Source organism: Zonotrichia albicollis, chromosome 11, assembly GCF_047830755.1.
Source record: "Zonotrichia albicollis isolate bZonAlb1 chromosome 11, bZonAlb1.hap1, whole genome shotgun sequence".
Taxonomy (NCBI): Eukaryota; Metazoa; Chordata; class Aves; order Passeriformes; family Passerellidae; genus Zonotrichia; species Zonotrichia albicollis.
Genome location: NC_133829.1, coordinates 5,795,940 through 5,801,939, shown reverse-complemented (window position 1 = coordinate 5,801,939; position 6,000 = coordinate 5,795,940). Strand labels below are relative to the sequence as shown.

General features: G+C 45.2%; 1 long non-coding RNA gene across 2 annotated transcripts in view; it reads left to right on the top strand.

Annotated features, from left to right (window-relative positions):
- Positions 1 to 542: 542 nt before the first annotated feature.
- Positions 543 to 6,000, top strand: part of LOC102068866 (uncharacterized) — an 87,385-nt gene continuing 81,927 nt past the window's right edge. For both annotated transcript variants that reach the window (XR_012582120.1, XR_003379427.2), the window contains exon 1: positions 543 to 722. This is a non-coding gene — a long non-coding RNA (uncharacterized LOC102068866). The remainder of the gene's footprint in view (positions 723 to 6,000) is intronic.

Genomic DNA, 6,000 nt, shown 5'->3' with positions numbered 1-6,000 from the left:
GCTGGGAAAGGGCTTAAGCTCAGGGGTGGCCCAAGGGTCCCCCCACCCCCCCAGCACCTGTCCTCCCTGTCTGAAGCCTGGAGCTGCCCAGTGTGGGACAGATGGGTCTGCAACAGCTGAGGGAGCTCAGGGAGGAAAGCGAGAGCAGGAGCCCACAGGCTGGGGGGAGCCAGTGGGGAACATTTGGTGTCCATGTGGCATCTGGCAGCAGAGTTTGCTTCTCTGGCATTTCCTTTGGTGAAAGGAAGAGCAAAGCAATTCCTTTCCAAGCAGCTGCTCCGCTCCTCTGGGAGGGAACAGCATCCTCCTCCTCCTCCTCCTCCCTTCCCTGGCCCTTTGGCAGGGTGCTGCATCCCAGCCCCCTAAACTAACACCCCCAGCCCCAGGTAAACATCCTTTACACTCATTTGCTCACTTATATTTTTCTACTAGTGAGAAAAGAAAACCTCCCTGCATCACTTCAAGAATGAGTTGCTGTGGCGACTGGACGCTGCACTCCAAGTGCCTGGCTCTGTCTTCTTGACATCATTGTTTGACTTCCAGTTGCTGGAGCAACACATCTCTGGGAAGAACCAGTGAGGCTGAGGTTTCTCTTTCTTCCCTCCTTTCTCCAGGTTTTCTTTGGGGCCCTGGAGCAGCAGCAGTGGTTTGCTTTTCACTGAAGACACACACACTGTGAACATATGATGGGAAGATGTCAGGCGGTAGCAGAAGGAATGGGGGTAAGGTCAAGGGCTCCTTACAATGGGGGAATTCCTGCAAAACTGAAAAAAGAGAGAGAGAATGAATGAGCTGTTATGTGTCCCAAGATCAGAGGGTTAGAGAAGTGCCTCCAGCACACTCAGTGTCAGGCATTTGCCATGTAATGCTTTTCTGTTGGTGGTTCTGAGCCCCAGGTTTTCCCAAAGCAGAGACACAGCTGGGGTGACAAGCAGAGAATGTGAAATGCCATCAGATATAAGTCAATACCACAATGTAGCTCCTTCATTTCCTCTGAATGAAATATTAGACTTATAGCTTCCTTCCAAAAACCCTTTCTTGCTGTCCCTGTTGTCTCTGGCCAAAGAGCAGCTGTGTAACCCATGCCAGATAACTTTCTGCTGCAGTGGGATGCAGGAGGCCATGTGGGACAGCTGCTCACTCAATTATTGCTCTCTAAAAGCTGCCTGTGCTCCTTGGTAATTGTTCAGGGCTCTGGCTGTAGCCACACAGGGTGATTGGGGGTGCTGCCCACGGGGTGCACCAATGTCACCATTGTCACTATTGTCACCATGTCCCCATTGCCATAGGGGTATCTTGGTGATACGCTGGGAGTTCAAGAACCAGAATGATGTTCTTTGTCAAAATGCTTAGAGCCAGCAATGCTCAGCTCCATCTTCTACTGTCATTAAAAGGTACTTAGATTTATAGAAACATTAAGGTTGGAAAAGACTTCTAGGGTCATCGAGGCTCACTGTTAACCCAGCACTGCCAAGTCCACCACTAAACCATGACCCTCAATGCCACAAAATTACTTAAAAACCTGAGATTTTTCTTGTTCTGAGAATTCTTGCTAAGGTATCTGGCTGTCCAGCTCGTACCACATCTCCATATATACGCAAAAGTGCAAACTTTTTCACAATGAAGTTATGGTTTCAGTATTACACCCTCAATGCCCACAAAATACACAGAATTCAAATTAACAAATACACATGCCTCAAAGTCTACACAATGTCAGCCACAAATATGCAGGCAGGAATGCTGGTTGCTAGAACTTGGAGTTAGCTGTTAGTGAAACATTTGTATGGTGCTCAGATAATTTGTTCTTTAAATGCCACACATGTACCACATGGTTCAGATGTGGTTTGAGGAGCTATAAAATGGGATTTCAAACTGGTTCTGTCCCTGCTTTTAAAGCCATGGCTCAATTAGGGCTCAGATGCATCTCAGCTCTAGGCCTGGCACCCTGAGTCAGGGATTTGTGACTGGCTGGGGTTTGTGGGAGCTGAAAGGCAGGGATGCAGCTGCTTATTAGTGAATTTGTGCACGTGCCAGTCTGCAGTGAAATGTACTTGAAATAACCTATCCTGGATGCCTCTATGAGGATGATGGCCCTGATGATTTAGCTATTTCGGTTCCAGCCTGAATTATTCATGTATTTGAAAACACTCATGAATTATTTGTGTTTTCGCTAAATATATAATTTAAAAACCCAAATCCTTCAGACAAAATAGAATATTTATTCATTTCTCACTGCTCTGATGTGCTGCCCCTTCCCTGAGACAGCCCTTCAGCCAGAGGCTCGTGGGGAGATGCACAGTGAAGGCAGCAGCATCCCTGCCCTGACCTGTGCCCACAGGGAACCAGCCCCTGTTGCAGCAAGGAAAAGAAAAAGGAATGCTTATAAAACTTACACCTAGCCCGGTTTGTTTTCTTTAACTTCTTGGCTCTGGGTTTTGGGGAATGGTGACTATCTCACACACATGGGTTTGGGATTTGGAGGCTGCTCTCACAAGCTGACACACCTGGATTTAAGGTGCCCAGCAGTGGATCAAAAGAGCTTGATCCCTGTGATGGAAACTCCTGATCTGGTACAAATTTAGCACCTGGTTCAAATGCATTTGACAGCTTTGTGGCATACCTTGATCCTGGGAACCTTTTTTCCAAGCCCAGAGCAGTGTGTCAGCTTCAGACTGACATAACGTGGCCAGCTAACTCAAAGCTGCAGCACATCCCATCATGTGCTCGGGCTAATTCAGCAAAAATGTGTTTGTGCTTGATCCAGATCGAATCTGCCCTGCCACGAAACCTCAGAGCACAGCAGATGTGATATTAATAGATGTGCAACCACAGCCTGAGCCTCTCCCCCTCCCCAAACATCTGCAGAGAGGGGGAACAGCAGAGATGGGAGGAGGCATCCTGCAGGGACAGCACTCTGCTCTCCTTTAACTCTGTGAACTTCCCAGGGCTTGCATTCATTTTAAAGAAAGCACTTTGGCATAACTGACCAAAAAATCTGGTCCCTTCGCCTCGGGGGATTTGTTTCTTCCAGGGAAAGTTTGAGTACCTGCTCTCTAATGAAGCATCTTAATACATCATGTGGTTTTTCTCTTTTTGCTTTTCCCTCACAGCTCTTTCACTGCAGTAAAACTGCCACAGCAACAGTAGTTTTTTAACCTCTTTGGGCTTCATATTATCTTAATGATCTTGATTTCACCTGAACATAATATTGGCCTGAACCACCCAGTGCCGCTGCTGTGCCCTTGAAAAATGTTCTTTCCATTTGGTTGCTTCTGAAAGACCAAGGTCTCTGTTCTTCCCTAGTTAAAAAAAAAAAAAAAAAAAAAAAAAAGAAAGAAAAGAAAAATAAAAGAAAAAAAAAGCGCTTCATACTTTTCCATGAGATACCCTGGTCTTTTTGCTTTTACATTGACACTACATTCCAGCAGAAATCTTTCATTTTTGATACTTCTGTCATAAGACTTTAAATTTCCCCCCCCCTCCCTATTAGCTGATTAATGTGCTTTCATTTTGTCTAAAGTGTGTGTGTGAGTGTGTGTGCGTGTCCTCAACAAAAGCCTTTTCTCTCTTCATCTCTGTGTTCTGGGACCGAGGCCAAGTTGTGATTGTAATAATGTAATCTCTCCTGAATACTTGAAGTGATGGGAAAAAATGAGATTTTGAAAATGAAATAGATTAATCTATACAGCTAGAGGGGGGAAATAATGCATTTTAATTAGCTCTTGAGAGTAATTTTCCTTAAAGTAGTACAAGCCAGGTGTGCAAAAGTATTCTCCTGCCTTAAGAGTCTTGTTTCTCCTTCTGGAGTCCTTGGAAGAGATGGTGACAAGTGACAAGTTCATTTGGGATGCTTCTGTTGAGCATAAGGTAACTTGATGGGACCTGATTTTTTAGAGGCTGCACTTAAGGATCCATCTGAAAATCAAGCTCCTCTCCCCCTAAAAATGCCTCAAACCCTGGAACAGCTGCTCACTTCAGCTCACAGGAGGACTCTGGTTTTTTGTGTGCTGGTGCACACAGGGGAAGGGTGATTTATCAAGTTGTTTTATTTAACTTTTGTTCGGGATGAGATCATTCCCTGAAAGGTGTTCACAGTTTATTCCCTTGCTGGCTGGGGCTGCTGGCTGCTCTGCAGGCAGCAGGGCAGGGCGGAATGAGGGTGTTTTCCACCAGGCAGGGGCTCGGGGCTGGGCTGGAAGGGAAAAGCTGTAACTCACTGTGTGCCTGCTCCTGCTCTGCCTGAAAATTCCCAATTTTCATTTGGGAAATGAAAATCGAATGGCTGTGCCCATTCTCACAGTCTGGGCAGTGGCTGGTGAGCACCTTCTACACCATTCTATACAGCCAGCATGCTCCAGTGACTTCTGATTGTCAAACAATGCTCATTACAACCCTTAGTTATGAACCCACCTCAAATATTCACTCTAATTTCTTTTTCTTTAATTGTAAAGGAGCAGTTTTCTGATGGTACAGCAAATAAAGTGTGTAGTGTTGTTGCACTGAGTAGTGTTTGATTCATCGATGAAGATGTTTATTTAGAGAATCATGGAATGGTTTTGTTTGGAAGAAATTTTAAAGGTCATCCAGTTCCAACCCTTGTGCCATGGACAGGGGCACCTTCCACTAGACCAGGTTGCTCAGAGCCCCATCCAACTTGGCCTTTTCCAAGGATTAAAAAGTTCTGGCAATTTTGGGCTGATTGAGTCTGGTCTTTTCCCAGAACCACCTCCACTTCTCCTGTTCCATCTGCATAACAGAAATCTCCCATCCTGGACTGCTAACAAGCCCCTCAACCTCCTTTCTCAGCCCTGGTCTACAACCAGCTGCAAAGGACACATGATTTTAGAGAATGTGCTGTTTTACCTCAGTCTGAGTTTTATATCCCAGCCAGGCATACTGAAATTTTTCAAACTTCCTTTTCAATCAGTCACTTTGGCATGGTAATGGCTGGGGTTGCTCTTTCCTTAAGTCTGTTTTAATTCTTTACCTTTGTGTTTTAGCAGCAAGTTGCCTTGAATTTACAGTTCCTGTTGAATTCCTCTATGAATAGCACCTAGGTTTCCTACTCTGCAGCTGCAAACAAGGTTTAAAAGCTTTTGGGATTTCTTGGCAGCTAATAACTCTCAGACTCCAGCATAGTTCATTTTCAAAATGTTTCTCATGCTTCAATCTGGACAGCGTTATGCAGGTCAGGGAATCCTGTCAGACTGGGGGCCAGGGGAGGATGTTCCATCAAAAGCTTTTTTGGCAAATTAAAAGGGGGAAAAAAAAAGGCCAAAAGGACCTTTAGGAATACTGCTTAATATCCTTTCCATCCAAAATAGGAAAAGCACCTGTAACTGATGCCAAGCGCAGGACAAAATAAATAAATAAATTAAAAAAAAAATCCCAAGCAAAGACCTCCAACTGGATCAACTGGAAATATTTCCTGAATGATCTCACTGAGAATCCCGTAAGTGGCTGGATCAGTTTTCGGGAAAAGGGAACATGGGCTCAAGCTCCATACTGAAAGACAAGAAAAAGCTTCAGGAAAAAAAAGAATGAGCCAAACCCAGATGCAAGCTGTCAGAGGTGCTGGCATTTTTATCATTCCTGATTGGGACCTTTTGACATTTGTACCTAAAATGTTACAGCAAGGCTTGAGGGGAGGCAGCAGGTCTGAAAATTGACACAAAATGATGCTTGTAGCTTTCAGCTCGTGCCCACCCTGCACAGAGGCAGGGCAGAGCTTGAAGGGTGAATTTTGTATTTCCAGAGCTGTATCAGTGTGTGAGGGATGTGACAGATTGAGCAGCAGAGGACTTGTTTAGTGTCACCTTGGGCTTGAGCAGTTCCTTCAGCTGTGCTGTGTGCTCAGTGTGGTTTGGTGACAGAACATTTCCAGGCTCATGCCCTCAGCTAAATTTCAGGCTTCTCATCATTACAGACTGGCACTTTTAGAAAGAACATCAAGCTCATCACCTAGCTGGGGTTTGTCCTTAACTCAGAGTGGATCTTTGC